The sequence below is a fragment of the Balaenoptera ricei genome, chromosome 1, assembly GCF_028023285.1.
Source record: "Balaenoptera ricei isolate mBalRic1 chromosome 1, mBalRic1.hap2, whole genome shotgun sequence".
Classification (NCBI taxonomy): domain Eukaryota; kingdom Metazoa; phylum Chordata; class Mammalia; order Artiodactyla; family Balaenopteridae; genus Balaenoptera; species Balaenoptera ricei.
Genome location: NC_082639.1, coordinates 60,205,841 through 60,222,806, shown reverse-complemented (window position 1 = coordinate 60,222,806; position 16,966 = coordinate 60,205,841). Strand labels below are relative to the sequence as shown.

Genomic DNA, 16,966 nt, shown 5'->3' with positions numbered 1-16,966 from the left:
TTGAAGCACTACAGCAGAGCCTGCACACATGCCAACCCCTCCACCAAACAGAGAGCTATATTGAACTGTGACATGAGTAAGAAATGAACTTGTATTGCTCAAGCCACTCGAGGTGGAGGTTGTTTATTGCAGCAAAAAGCATCTCTAATTTAGAAAGTTATATCTTGAAGTTCGGTGTTACCATGACAAAAACTAAAATATGGGCATTAAGCTAATGCTAGATGTTTGAGCTATAGATGGCAAGGAGACAGAAGCTATAAGGCTGGAAAACCCTATTCTGCTTTTTCAAACATTTGGTGAAAATATCACTAGTGAAAGCTCAGAAGCTGGCACCTGCTCACGGAGCCTATAGCTCTAGAGGAAAGAATGAACATGATCATGTGTATCAGATGCTACTGCTGTTTTCAGTAGAATATTATAAGAAAGAGATGAACTTAAATGAGAATTGGTATATTAGTTAGCAGAAATGACAGGGAAGAGAGAGCCCATAAACTTGAGGCCTTCAAGGAATGCTAGAGACAACAACTTCTAGGTGCCAAACCATAGGAAATAAGACCCCCAAAATTTGCCTCTGAGAGTCTAAGTTTTAGCCATCATAGCAAAGGTCAGATTCAGGATATAGCCTCTGCAGCCATATCTGAAGGCCTAAGGTAGCTACCATTAAGTAGAGTCAGACTGGCATACACAGGAAAGAACTTAGGGTATAGTTACTGACACAGAGTTGACTTGAATCACATAGATCAAAAGCCTACTATGTTTTTAAGAAAATTGTATGGCCAAAGAAATCAGGATCCTGAACTTACTTGATATTTAAAATGACTCTCTGGCCCCAGTACTTGCATGTGCCAGAAGTAAGTTGTGAATATTCGGCATCCACCAAGATAGATATACCCACCAATTCTCACATCAGATATGGTGATGGAGGCTAATAGAAAAGAAAGAACTTCCCAGACAGAGCCTGGAGCCAGGGAACTTTAAAAAAATGGATGAATGTGTTTTTCTTACTAGAATTGGAGTCTAATTAAGAAACATCCCTCCCATTCCCCTCACAGCAGGCGTCTTCACATCCTGCTTAGTTATGTTTCGTAATTGTTATGGCCCAGTGTCTTCCATTCTTCCTCTATCTAAAAACAAGTTTCTATTATTTTTTTTTTATCATGCTCCATCATTGCACATTATTGTTATGCATGAGGTTGTGGATTACTTTTTCTTTTAGTTCTTAGGCTGTTGGCCCACACAGAACCACATTTACGTCTCATGAAGAGGACTGCCTATCACCCAAGTAGTGTCCCTACACTTTGACGTGGATCCAGGGACTAAATGGGATTTTGGGTTGCCTTTCTGGAGGGGAAATGAATCTGTCCTATACATGGGGAAAAAGAGTAAAACAAGTATGTGATGTTCTTAAGAGTGGACTGTGAAAGACAGTGCGAGTACTCCCCAGTTTCCATGTTCTCCCCTTCTTCCTAAGCAAAGTAAGAGTACATTTTCCACACTCCTTTGGCGTGGCCTTCTGACTTATTTTTGGACAATGGAATGTGAGTGGAAGTGATGCATGCCAATTTCTGAGGACGTCTATACCTCATTCTCTTCCCTCATCTTCTGGCTGATGATGAAAATTCCAAAGATTTAAAGGAACTAAATGCAAAAAAATAAAAGAAGTCCAGATCTCTGGACAGTTGCTTATATAGAGTGTACTCTGTTGACCTGCACTGGACTTTGAAAAAAAAAAATGTGAAGTAAGCCTTTTATTACAATTGTTTACTGAGATTTAGTTTTTTGTTTGTTTGTTTGTTTTATACCAGTCAGCTACCTTGACCTGAAGGGTTGAGATGCTGAGTCCTGCAGACAAAATCATTTCCTCCACTTGCAGACCCAAGCCCCACAAGCAATCTGAGTATTTCTGAGTTTTGACTCTAAATTTATAACATACTCTTCAGCTCACAAAGATTTTTGCACCACACTCTATCCTTGCTGTTAATGTGTTCTTATAAATAACACTCCCAAGATAATTCTGACCTTTCTTTTTAAACTGGAGATTTGATAACTATTGACTGGGAACCTACTATGTGCCAGACATTGTAGTAGATGCTGGTGATACAGTGATAAGCAAATCAGATGTGATCCCTCACCGCATATTAATAATACGCTTGCTTCTGTTGAATCATTTGCATTTGACTTATATCCTCTTGATTTATGTTAGATGCCATCCTAGTCCTGCCTAGAGATGAATTCTAATCTCTAGCTGCTGCCACCCATATTCCAAGGTAATTGGGACATCCATTCAACTATCACAGCTGTGAGTAAAATGTATAAAAAAGAGAAAGGCAATAATGAAACTGGCCACCAGACAATTGCTGGTTTTGTTACTGATTAGAAATTTAATGTCTTTGTCATGTAACTTGAGACAAATAGATGTAGCATTAAAAATGCAAATGCAGTATGGAAATTAAATTCTTCTCAAAGAACAATGAATGACCTTGGTTTCCAACATTTAGAGTTAGGCACAAGTTTTGACAGAATTTTTTCAAGAACACATGTTCCTCTCATTTTCCTGCAGTACTGTCTAAACATGGAAGTTTCCTTGGGTTGGAGAAGTACTTCATTATGGAACAATTAGTCAATTAACTTCATTGTTCCTACTCTGGCCTATCCTTTGCCATTACGAATGTGTCCCTTCCACTTTGAAATACAGGCTATTTAATTTCTCTGGAAACCTGGTAAAGCTAACATTTTTGACAACATATCTTTAAGGTAGAATCAAAGCTAACCTTGGTCATTCATTAGCAAGTACCTTAAGTAAAATTTATTTTTCAATTAGTCTTTCTAGGCTTCAGATTATTATTTTCCCTCATCATAAAGTCCATGAATATATCAAATCATTAAGGCTTTGGAAAAGAGTTTCCCATTAAGTTTTCCACATTACAATAATGATAAATTTAAATAAAATATTGCTGAATTAATTGAGGAAGCAAACACACATGACTTGAAGGCTTCATTTTTATTTTACTAAACATCTGATTATGAGAGTTCTGTGCATATATGGTAGAGTACTACTAAATATTTTTATTATAACAGAATTATTGACCTATTAATATTTTAGAATGTAAGTACAAAAAAGTTAGGCGTACTTTTTTACAGTAACCAAAAGAATCTGGATTTTACTAATAAAAATTCACTTTCTAGATATCTAAAATTGACATTAAATTTTATTTGCTGCACCATGATTACAAGCCTAAAGGTTTTAGAAAATATATTCACTGTTTCTTGTAAGCTTCTTGTAAGCTTCTTGTAAGAGGCTGATATTAAGAATCATACTTTTTTGTATATCTTGCAGTGCTAGCACAGCACTGCTTTCAAAAATGTACTTGAGAAATATTTACTGAATTCCTTTGACAATCACATTTAAATTTTGCTTTATCTTTTAAATTACAGTAAATTAATAATTTCATTGACCTTGTTAATACATACTTGGTGATTAAGTCCCAACCTCTAGCCCACCCCCCTCCCCAAGGGAGCTAAAAATTCTTGTCTTCTCTGTGTTGAGGGTGTTGGGGGAGGGTTGGGGGGGGGTAATGTTAGGAAGTGATTGCTTCCTGCTCATTGGGGATTTTCTCAATTCAGTGTGTGCTTATAACATTATAATTTTTAAAATTATTTACAATTATACTAATTTTGCAAAAATAATGATTTTCATTAACCTCATAGTAATGTGAACCTGCATTTCATACAATTGATTTTTTTGCAACCCCCCAAATTTCTTACTTCATTAACATATGTATATGCATATATATATACAATATATATACAATTGCATGTATATCTATAGTCTCTTATCTTGTCTCAGCTTAACCACTCACAGAGGTTTATTTTTCCTCACGTTATTAGAATTCTGAAAGTAGGAAGCTGTTGGCACTGATTTAATAGCTCAACAAAGTCATCTCCTTGTTCTTTTTATTATTTTGGCCTTTTCCTCAAGATAGCTACTGCAGATTTCTTTCAACTTGATAAGCCTCAGCTTCCTTTACTAGAAAAGCAAAATCATTTCAAGAACACCCCAGTAGTCTTCTGATAAAATTTCACTGACTGGAACTATTGTCACAAGGCCAAGCCTAGCTGCAAGTGAGGCTGGGGAAATGAGGAATTATTCTTTTAGCTCCTATAGATGCAAGTGGCAAGGGAGAAGGAAACTGAGTGTTTGGCACAAAAGCGTTTATAAGTTCTTTATAAAAGGGATTAAGTAGTTGATAAAATCTAACAAGTTATTTTAAGTAGGAAGAGTAATTACATGGATCTACAGTCCAGCATATTTATATTTAATCTGAATATCTTATGCCAAATATTTGGCTAAAAGTAAAGAAAAGAAGAAGAAAACTACCCCAGGCTCTTGTAAAGACAGAAATACAGTATACCTAAACTAGTTTTTATTCTATGCAGTGGGATACATTGTGGAGATATCTATATGTTACACTGCGAAAGATTTGATATAACCTGTGTCTTGCCTCCAAATTTGTGGTAAATTGTTTCTAGTCATTCAAGTAATTATAGTTGCCTGGTGTTATTACAAATTCCACACATTGCCACAGTAAGTAGATTAGTTGCATTTTACAAATGAGATAGATCACACAAGTTGTTAAATTCTGTATCCCTCAAGTCACACAGAAGTTAATAGGAGGGCCAAGATAAGTAATCAGTGCCAGGAAAGCGAACATGAATGAGACAATGAAAGTTGCCTAAGGGTGATTTAAATTGCTCCTGTTCCTTCTTACACAAAAGAACAGCCCAAACTGGTGTTCGGTCAGTGATATCAACATGCCACAGAGGCCAGGACAAATAAAGCTTTATCTGCCTACAGCACTGATAGGTAAAAATGAACACATTCCCTAGCTGATTTGCATTCAGTTTTAGTGGCATAGAAAAGAGTGATACACAGTTATCACATACTCCAGGGTTGTATTCCAATTGTATTTAATATTGCTTGAAATATGTTGACAATGGGATTGGGTATGGAAATTGTTATAATGAACAGTTTATTATTATGCTCCTGAGTGTTTGTCTTAACAATAAAGTTCTCTGAGAAGAGAACCTGTGTCTGTCAGATTCATTTTACACTGGTGTCCCTCCCATGTGCCACTGCAAGCACAAACGTGATTAGCAAATGCTCTTGATAATGTAAGTAAACCAATAAATTTTTCCAATGGAGAGTTTGTGAATGTATAGGATGTATACATGGATATATCTTAATATGAAAAAAAAAAGTGAACTGGTTTGTCAAGAACAGAGCTATTAGATGTATAATTAGATGAATGGTTTCCAATTGCTGAAACTTTATGAATGATAATATTGTGTTCTCACAATTATATGCTAGATAAATATTCTTATATTTTTCTCATTAGTCCTTACTCTTTTCCAGACTATTAATGAAAATCCATAATTGTTTTTCATTATCCCTTCCTCTTGGATATATGTTTTTTTCTGCCATTTATCCTGTGAGTGTAATTAATGACACATCTTTCCAGAATAATTCTTCTTCTCCAGCTTCCTCATGTAAGTGGGGTTTCAGGAAGTTCTCACCTCAGAAGTTATCAAAATGCTTACATTTGCCAAATCTAGAAACATGTTGCTTTGCTCAACATTTGTAAATGTACATTCACTTAAGCAGCAGATATTTCAAATCAAATGGTCTTACTGTACACTAGTCAGTGTGCTAGGGGCTGAGGATACAACAGTGAACAAGACATACCCCCTGATCTCACTCACTGTACATACAAGCAAAAAAACACAGCAAAGATAATACATTGTGGTCCACATCAACAAGGATGCACTGAGTGTTCACACACTGAGGTCACTGAGACACACCTCATGAGGACTGGAAGATCATGCTTGGTGTGAAAACCGAAGGCTGAGTGAAAGTTCATTGTGTGAAGATGGTGTGGGAAGGTAAGATTGTTTCAGGAAGAAGAACTAGGATATGGAAAGGCCAAGAAGTGAGAAAAATAGGCCAAATTAGAGAACCTGAAGTTGTTTAATGTACCTAGAGATTACAGTGCAGAGTGAAAAGATGAGTCTTGCTTTAGTACTTACTTGTTGTGTGATCTTGGGCAAGTTACTTAAGGGATAAGTTATTTAAACCCCTGGATCTCAGTGTCCGCATTTGTACAGCAGAGATAGTGATATCTTTAATGCAGAGTTGTAAAAATGATAATATGTGTACATATATTTAATTTACAAAATTAAGTTAAAAACATTAGAGATGTTTTAAGTAAATTACATTACGTAGTGTAAAATACACAGACTAATTTAAGGAAAGAGTCCCTCACACCAATGCTCTAAAATCCCTGACGTGTTCCTTCACCATTATGGGTATTCCCTCAAGTCAAAATAAAGCTTCTATGTCAGTGACAAGAGTTTCAGAATAAACCTATTTTCTCATTAAGAATAATTCATAACAATTTATTTTCAAGTCAGGCCATGGCTACTTTCTATTAATTAAATCCTGTGTATCAAATCTTATAGCAGAATGCCCAAAAACCTAATTCTTAAACTTCTCACAAATTTAATTTACATGTATTTAAATGTATTAGAATATTAACTCCAACAAAACAGTAAAGAAAATTACATAAAATAACATTGTTATTGATTGGAAAAAAGCATGAGTGGTGATTATCTTTTAATCTTAGATCAAGTTTTGATGTAGTCACTTTAACTTTTAAATTCTTAAAAATCTATAGCATATTATTTTATTGCAGAAAACACTGGTTTGGCATATTATTTTAATTTCAGTTTGCTGAAATAAATGTATTTACTTTTAATGCAATATAGGGCAATAACATTAGACCAAAATAGGAATTATTCAAAGACATCATTAAAACATAGATGACACAGAAAAGAATCAAAAGTCAATCCTCATTATATGAAGATTCTGAATTTTGAAGTTGCCCTTTCAAAAAAATTTTACTTGTAAACTGCAATCCAATACTTGCAGCACTTTTGTGGTCATGTGTGGCCATGTGCATGCACAGAGTGGCAAAGACTTGAGTTGCTCCATGTGCACATTTCCAGATGAGGTTGAACAAGGTATTGCTTTGCCTACTTGTTTCATCTTTCATACCTCAAAGTCTTCAGTGCCTCGTTTTTGCATTCTTGTACTTTTTGTTGGTGGTTTTGCTCTTAAAGTGTTCCCCAAGCATGGTACTGAAGTGCTATGTAGTGTTCCTAAGCACAAGAAGGCTGTCAAGCACCTTATGGAAGAAATATGTTGATAAGCTTTGTTCAGGCATGAGTTATAGTGCTATTTGGCCATGAGTTCATTGTTAATGAATCAACAATATATATTAAATAAGGTGCCTTCAAACAGAACACACATAAAACAAGGTTATATATTCTTTGATTAATAAAAGCCTTGTGACCAGAGGCCTGCAGGAACCTAACCCTGTATCTCTTCTAGGAACAATGATTCCCTAATTCAGTATTAGCAGAACTTTATAAGAACATAATTACCATGAATAACCAAAGTCAATCTCCTGACATATTTTACTTCATAAAATTTTTAAAATGCTACAAATCTAAAATAAGGTCAATATGGCGACAGGTAAATGACAACCTAGGAAAAATATTTGCAGCACTTAGGACAGCAAAGGGCTAGTATCAATAATATATGAGAAAACAAACAGATAGAAAAAGATGTGAAAATAGAATATATTAAGAGCCAATTGACTTTAATTCTACTTTGGTTTAAATTGTAGTTAAAATCATTGGTCACACATTTGAGAAGTATTAATGAAAAATGTGAAGTAAAAAAAGCTCTTGACGTAAGTGTTTTGTCAATAAAAGTACTAAGCTATTCATTACCTTTTCTCGGAAGAAAATTTAGCCAATATTTATGTACAGTTGCCATAATTCTTTAATTAAATTTGTACCTAGTCTGTATCTTTTCATCATAAAGTTGAATTTCTTGCCTAAGTGTATTTAATAAGAGCAATGATCTTTCTTATAAATAGTCAGATTTAATTAAAAATTCAAGAAGTGTTTTTGTGTAACTGTGAGCCTGAAGATGTTTGTTATAAAAAACTGTATTTGGTAAAATATTCTGTGTAGAAAACTGTGTTTTTCCTTAAACTTCTGAAATATTTTTTCCTTGGAGATTAAATATACTCACCAGTCTTGTAACAGTTTAACCACTATGTGTCAATTAAACTAGTATACAAGAAATGGATTTCCTTGTTAGATTAGGAACGTTTTTTTAAAGGACTGTCTCTTAAAAATGTGCCATGTATAAAATCAAACATATCCCTAATCTATTTACATTAAAATACAAAAAAAAAAAGAACCCCAAAGACCTTGTTCATTCTTCCACAGAGGCAAATAGTGAAACAAACAAAAGACAAAGAGGCAATTTGCTAAGGCACCAATAAGCATGTTGAAAAAATCAAAATCACTAATAATCATGGAAATGGAAAACAAAAATGAGTTACCAATTCAGGATATCAGACTGGAAAAGATTTAGAAAGAAGGAGGGGAAGAGAAGTAAAGAAAGAAGGAAGACAGACTAAAGGACATGTGCCTGAACCCAGTGAAAATCTTGTCATCATTGAAAATGGGGCAACCTGAAATTGTATGCTTCCTGATATGGTATATAACACCACCAATAAAGCATTTTTGTAAAAAAAAAAAAAAAAATGAACTTGAATCCCATCAAGCCTTTAGATATAACCACCAGTTTATATGAAGAACAAAAAAAAAAAAAAAAAAAAAGAGGGAAAAAAGAACAGGTTAAAAAACACCACAACTGATTAGTCAAATCTAGATCATGGAAAATTGTTGAGGAAAAATGATCCTATTTCTTCAACATATAAACTGAAAAAAAAAGAAAAACAGGAAATCATTACAGAGTTCAATTCTTATCTATTAGAGATACACACTGAAGCACTTATGGGTAAAACGATATATGGATTTTCTTTACAATATTATAGTAAACAAAATAAATATCAGCATAGATGAAACAGAAGCAGTAAAATAATGATCACTGTTGAAGCTGGCTGATGGGATATATTGGGGTTCATATTAACGTTCTTTTTACTTTTTTGTATATTTGAAAAAACCATGGAAAATAATTCTGGAAGGTCGTTTGTAAAATGTCAGTGGTACAAGTCCTCATTGCTATATATATTATTCTATATAAACAGTAGGCAAGAATGTTCAGTGTTTATTGTAGCATTATATAAGAAAAAAACTATGAAACAACCTGAATATCCAAAAATGGAGTATTAGTTAAATAAAATACACATATATCACTCATTAGAAATCATAACTTACAAGAACAATTATTCACTTTGGCTACAAACAGGGCTTTGAAGTTAAGTAGACAGGTTCAAATCACATCTATGTCACCTACCAGCTGGGCACCATTGTATGTTACCTAACCCATGTAAACCTCAACTTCTTCATCCATAAAATGGTAAGTGTAACAGTACTTATATTAATGAGGTATTTTCAGGGTTAAGTGTTATTAGTGTTTATTTCTGGGTAGTGGGATCATTGTTGATTTTTCCTTCCTTACAGTTTTAGGTTTTTCTACTCTCTCTGTCTGTCTCTGTCTCTGTTTCTCTCTCTGTATGTATAAACGTCTCCCTCTCTCTGTATGTATAAATGTAAAAAAATTAACTCACAATTTTTATAGACTCATAAATTTATCTAACCTTTTGATTTCATATGGTAAAATTTTTTCTTCAGCTAAGAATAGAAAAATGTAAGTATTAACATATTGAATCATCCTCCACTATTGTTCTGTCTAATTAATCATCTTTATGAATATGTAGAAGTGGGTTAGATTTGAATATTCAGAGGATAAAATATCATGTTATCGGGATGAATGCACAGAATAAAAGTAACATTCTAAGCATTGTAAGAAAACAAGGCTGGCCCAAGTTCAAATTGTGAAGCCCACGGTCTCCCTCCATTCTCCTTTCTCTGATTTTACAGACTAGTTCTTTCCCTTCCCAACTAAAAAGCGTAATGTTTTCATGCTGCCTATGCTAATTGTCAAATATCCTATTATCTTGAAATATTTCCTATGGAGAAATACCAATTTTATAAATATCATGTTGCATTAGACTACATGAACACGTTTTCTGCTATGTATCATTAAGTTAAAGATATATATGGCAACTTAGTGAAAATTCCAGTTCCTATTTTAAAGGTATTTGGGTAAGATATTTGGTAGAATATAAGATCTCAGAGGGCAGGGTTCTCACAGGTCTTTTTGCTTCTGTATCTCTACCACCCAACAAAATGTCCAGTATGTTGAAACACTTAACAAATATTTACTAAATTTGTTGAAGAAACTGAAAAGAAATTAAGTTAGGGACTGAATGTGGTAAGGTGACTGTTCTGTCATATTTTTAAAGTTACTTTAAGGGGTTGTGTAAGCTGCCTGGCAGAGCCATCGCATCACATGACCACCCCCAGACAGCCGATGGGTGAGTGCAGCAGAGAGTTTCAACTGTGGTCTCAGAAGTCTCAGGTGGCAGGAGATGATGCCACAGTCTTTGGGGCTGAGGGTCATGCCAACAGCTTTGCAGAGCCTTGGAATGTGAGGAGAAGGGCTCTGGCAGAGGCAGGGGCCAAAGCTGAAGATGGCCAAAGAAATGTGCCTTGAAGTCCTTTCAAGTTAGTCTTGAAGACACAAAGAAACAAAAGAGAAAAGGAATAAAAACTTGGCAGAGATTGGCAAAAGCCAAGTCATTTGTAGTTGGGCCAGGCCAAATGATCACCAGCATTTCAACACTGTTGAAAAATTACCTGGACTATAATAAAACGTTAGTGTTAGACTTCGGCAATGAAAAATCCAAAATGAGAAAGCCCAAGATACCATCCTAAGGTCAGAAAAGAATGTTACTGCCTTGAATGTCAGCTATTTCCTTTGAAAGAAAAATATATTTCAGAACAAAGAGAAGAACCTGCTCAAAACCAGTAGGTATGTCCCTTTAGCATGAACTCCAACAGTAATGATGACTCCATGGACTTATTTGTGAAGGGTTTACCTCAAGTTTCTCTTCAGGAAGCTGACTTTTTAGAACAAGGAGAATCATTATAAACAGAAGAACCAATACCAGCTACTCCTTAAGACAGACAGATTTGATTTTGAATATTCTAGTTCAGGTGACATAATCTACTGACAATGTCCTTTATGGAACATCCATCCATGGCAGTTTGAAGAGTAGTTTTAACAATTTTGGTAATTTGATACCATGGATGACTTTGAAAGAAGTCATGAAACAGGGATATTTTTTTAATTGGAAAGAATTATATTTGCAGATTCAGCTAAAAAGAATTACTAACATAAAAGAAGTTATTTTCGAGCCTAAATTTGAACAAACTACATCTAACCTTAGAGATTCACACGAAAGAAAAAGATAAAAGAAAAGGTAACATAAAGAGAAAATCAAATTGTGTATTAAGGTATAGAGGGAGAAAAAAATGAAAATTAAACAACAACCAAAAAAATCTGTCCCTAAAAATATTTGGATGGTTCTGTCAGTTTCAGTAATGCTTACAATCTTATTTTGGTATTATGTTACTCCTTTCTGACAAAATAAAATGAGAAATGATTCTAAAAGAGAAGAAAGTAACAATGAGTCTGAAATGAGCACTAGTGAATTATGTCTAGGATATGACAATGATGACTTTTATTTGCCTTCCGAAACTCTTGCTAGTACATTCAAAATCTTGTCAACTAATGAGACAGGAGCCCCATCACCAGGTCTCCATTAAAAGCACTAAAACATACTGATGAACAAAAGACTGAGGATCCCAAACCAACACAAACTCTTATCAATGCACCACCTGAAACTCTTCAGTCACCTCATCTTATTCTGAAGGATATCACCAATGTCAATTTGTCTCCTGTAGTGAAAAACCAGAAAATCAAATCTTTTTCCAAAAAAGAATAAAGAAAGCCCAGCTTTGACCTTGTCTAAGTGTAGGTGCACAGTCAGAGTGAACTATCAGGCTCTGATTCATTTTGAAACTAAAAAGAGCAGACCTTTTTAGATTTGTGTTTCTTGAAATCTCCCATTTCCAACAATAAAAAAAAACACAACTCAAAAAAATATCAATCAAATATAATGATGCTTTTGTTGGATGGATGTTGTTGAAATTGTCCCACACTCTTCTCCCTCCTTTGCTCATAGAGAGAATCTGTAAGATAGTATATACCCGGGTCAAACTGCCATGGCCATTTCTTCAAAACTATTCTGAAAATATGACGTTTTACCTTAAGCCTTTAATAAATTTAGGCTGATTTTTTTCTTTTAAACCTAAATAGCTAGAATTGAACACTAAAATAGTGTAGATTTCTTACACTGCCTAAAACCTTAATTATAATCAAAATATATATTATACTTACTTTATTAGAAACCAATAGGATGTTTTAATTATGTTTTGGCAACTTCATGTTTTTAAAGTCAGAGATATGATAGTGAATGATTTTTGAAGATGGATGGAGGAGATTTTGAAACTCCTTACTACAATATTTGAGTAAAGTAACTCCTTGATATTCAGAGTAGGATACACCCTAAGTTGCTTGTGAACCCCTTATACCACTGCTGTATTTAATTTCTCAAACACAGTTGACCCTTGAACAGCATGGGGGTTAATCAGCCTATAATTTATAGTCTACCCTCTTTATCCAGAGTTCCTCCACACCACAGATTTAACCAACCACGAACAGTGTAGTACTATAGTATTTACTACTGAAAAATATCAGCATAGAAGTGGACCAGTGCAGTTCAAACCCACCTTGTTCAAGGGTCAACTGTAAAGTCTATTTGAGATCATGACAAGAGAATTGATGGTTTCTTAAGATCAAGGACTAGATAAGTGACTAGATCTGAACGTGCTCTAAAGTACACTATTTAAAGTAATGCCTCAGTAAAATCACAAATGTTAAATGTGTGAATTCCAAGAGTATTTTGTACTTGCTTCATATAAAGTTTTCCATCAACCACATGAGAGGGAATTATTCAGTTCAGAAAGTTTGAGACATATACAGACACATATGTATATGTATATATATCTTTCAGTTTTTAAAGCAACTGTAGTTTGTCCCTTTAAAAATAAAATTCTTGGGCTTCCCTGGTGGCGCAGTGGTTGAGAATCTGCCTGCCAATGCAGGGGACACGGGTTCGAGCCCTGGTCTGGGAAGATCCCACATGCCGCAGAGCAACTAGGCCCGTGAGCCACAACTACTGAGCCTGCGCGTCTGGAGCCTGTGCTCCGCAACAAGAGAGGCCGCGATAATGAGGGGCCCACGCACCGCGATGAAGAGTGGCCCCCGCTTGCCGCAACTGGAGAAAGCCCTCGCACAGAAACGAAGACGCAACACAGCCAAAAATAAATAAATAAATTTAAAAAATAAAATAAAATTCTTTATAAGATAAAATAGTAACTTTGAGTTTAATTTGCAATTTAATATTTAGGGATAATTACTCTAGCCTTTTGGCTTAGCACTGGGATCATTCTCTACATCCTACATCTTGGCACACTTATTTTTCCAGCTGTAATTCTCAATGAGCCCTATGTTCTAGCAAAGTCAATTTTCATTCTAAATAAATAAATAAGAAGAACTCATGTGCTCCTACTTGTTATGTGTGTTTTTCCATACCACATCTTTACCTTATCTTAGACTATTGAAATCCTTTTCATCTTTCAAGACCCACATCAGATGTAACCTTTTCTAGGAACGGTCCTCCAGTACCTAGAGTCAGGGACCAATTGATGTCCCTATCTAAATGGAACTACAGTTATATGGCAACTAAACCACGTATCTCAATTGCAATTATCCGTATACACATTCCATCCCCCTAATAGACCTAATGACTTCTAAAGAAGACATTTTGTCCTATTATTTCTGGCATCCTCTACAGCATATAGTCAACTGCCTTGCACAAAGCAAGTTGTCAATAGCTTTGTTGAATACATTCTATATATTTAATAGAACAGTCCAGTTCTGTCAGGACAATCATCTTCACTAAGGTGAGAAGATATCTGCCTAGCCAAACAATCACTCTAATATCCAATGGAATGCCATATGTCAAAACCAGATGGCTTTCACACATTTACTGAATGACTGATTTTTAATATTTTTCTTACATATACATGATGCGTCTTTTTACCTCATTGGCATAACACCGTGAGTAGTAAATAGTTTAATTTTCTTTTACAGAGTAGATACTATTTAATTTGTATTATTTTATCTCTCTAACCCTACCATGGCAGAAAGTTTCTCAGAGCCACCCTAATACATGTTACCTCACCTAATGCCAGCAAACCCAGGGGACTGTGATAAAAATGTTGGTAGATTCACATCTGCTGATAAAATAATTACAACAAAGCCCATAAAACAATAAAAAGTGATGTTAAGACATCATAGTCCTTCACCAAAACCTATTCTATCATGCATATTATTCTCTTGGGGTCCTGCTCTCTGCTAGAGCTAATCCAGTAAACCAAATCACTATATCAAGTTAAGGTATTAATGAGTTAATATTTTTCTAGTTCCAAATAGCATCTTAATCTTAATGGAGGACTTCTGTAACTCATCTGCCTCTCACTAATAGCGAGGATTATTTGGGGATTTTTCAAGTTGTAAATTATTCTAAAGGGCCAATACAAAATATCCCATTATTTTTTATAGACACTTATTTAAAATGAAAAATGATTTTATTTTGAAGGGCAAAAATAAAATTGTGGTATTTAGCTCTGTGGCCTAGGATCAAATCTGGAATGACTACTAAATAAAATAAAATTAGTAAACCATGTAATTTTTGAGGGGCTTGGAATTTTAGACTTTGAATTTGAAAATAGCATATCTACCTATGTAAAACCCTAGAAATAGCAACATGGAAGTCATAATTTGTCTTCTAAAAAAGTCTCAGATATACACTTTTTCTCCCCAGGTCCAAAGAATAGGAAAAAAAAAAATCTTAAAATATTCAAGAACTTGATAAGGCAAAAAAAAAAAAAAAAAAAAAAGCAATTTATAAAGCTGATGTAAATAAATAAAAAATTTTATACTGTTCATATGTTTGAAAAGTGATTAATTTATTTTCTAACCAAATTTTTGAAAGTTAAATCAAACTAATAAGGATACAGGAAGAAAAAGGCACAAGCAGAACAACTACAGAGAGACTGGTTACTATTCTTCCTAACTTGTCATCCACATTCTGGTATCCCAAAGAATATACAATAAATTTAAATATAAACATAATCAGAAATTTGGAGATTATTAAAGACATACTACATAAGAATAAAAGGATTTTAGAGTTGTATGATACAAAATATCTAGCCCCTAGGATCTAAAAAAGCAATAAATGAAGCCAAAATTTCTACTTATTTTTTGCTTAAAAATCTGTTTCCATTAGATATTGGAGTGATGCATGTATAAACCAAAGATTGCTAAGGGCTGCCTAAGTTTAAGTGATCAGAATCTAGAAGAGAGGCATGGGACAGACTGATTTTTCCCTCTGAGCCTCCAGAAGGAATCAACCCTGCTAACACCTTGATTTCAGACTTCTGGTTTCCAAAACTATGACAGAATATGTTTCTGTTGTTTTAAGTCACCCAGTTTGCCGTAATTTGTTATAGTAGTCCTAGGAAACTAATATAATACAATAGAACAAGGGGGTAAAAATAGTAAAGAAATTCAATAATATAAAAATTAATTTTAATTTACTTTACCAAAATCCATTTCATTTGAAATTTTCCATTTTCAGGCTTTGTAAAATTCAGATATATAATAAAATATGTATCATAACATCTAGCTATATGCCACTTTTAAGAATCACTGGTCTATTTCAAAGAACATTTACTCTCTTGTAGTTTACTTTGTGTACCGTATTCTAATCATTAAGCATTATGGTCAATCTTTCACTGTTGATTAGAAATATTGCTTTTGTCATTAGTATTATCAAGTAATTATGAAAATGTAAAAACAAATGTATTAGAGTGAATCTATTTGGAGATGGCAAAAAAAAAAATGCTGTCAAAATTATAACCAAACAGGGAGACAGAAGATCTGGGTTCTGTTCCTTGCTCGGGCATTTTAAAGTCATATGGACATGGGACTAACTAAATCTCAATTTCTTTATTTGCAAAGTAAAACTGACAAAATTTGCCCATCTATCTCCTTAAGATTCTTTTTGAAAAAAGATGAAAAAAAATGAAAATGTTTTATACATTATTGGGGTTAGATACTTCAAAGTTTTCTTAAAAGTAATGTTTTTTAATCATAAAACTGCAAAGAAAGTATATGTGTGAACCGGTATAAGTACCTTTACAAAATTATACAGCTACCAAAAGCAGCAGCTTCTTGAAAAGAAGAAAAAAAAAAAAAGCAGCAGCTTCTTCTAAAGGTGAAGAAGAAAAATTTGATTAACAATTTTTAAATTTGAATATCATTTGGGCCTCAAATAAATATATATTCACCTTATTCTTGTTAATAAATGAAAAAGAAGAAATTAGGAAAAGTTTGGAGCATTACATGATGTTTTTATTTTTTCTTGTTGATCTGGCAAAAGTTTTATATATTATTTGTTTAAAAAGTATTATCTTTAACAATTTGAAGATTATGCTGTTATGCTAAAAATTACTATATTGGCAGGGGAAAAGGCTGTTAACCTAAGTAACTCTAAATGAAAGGAGTCCGCTAAAGGCAAAAATAACTGCACATAAGTAATGTTCTCTAGCTGATAAGTTGTTTCCCACAAGAAAATGATTTAACAGTTCTGAAACCACTATACATATATAGTGGGACTGAACAACTAAGCAAATGGATAGCAAAAGGTGGAAAGTAGGTTCTTACTATTGGGATAGGTGGTTACAGAGAAGTAAGAAGAGGCGGGTAGAATGATCCAGGTGGTATTGGATTAGAGTTGGAGAGAGAATGAACTCATGTTTGGCTTAACAT

At 34.0% G+C, this 16,966-nt stretch overlaps 1 protein-coding gene and 1 pseudogene across 1 annotated transcript in view; one reads left to right on the top strand and one right to left on the bottom strand.

Moving 5' to 3' along the window:
- The window catches only part of LRRC7 (leucine rich repeat containing 7), a 496,206-nt gene that overhangs the window by 440,490 nt on the left and 38,750 nt on the right, over positions 1 to 16,966 (bottom strand). The window lies entirely within an intron of this gene.
- LOC132347127 (shugoshin 1-like) lies at positions 7,582 to 12,051 on the top strand (annotated as a pseudogene).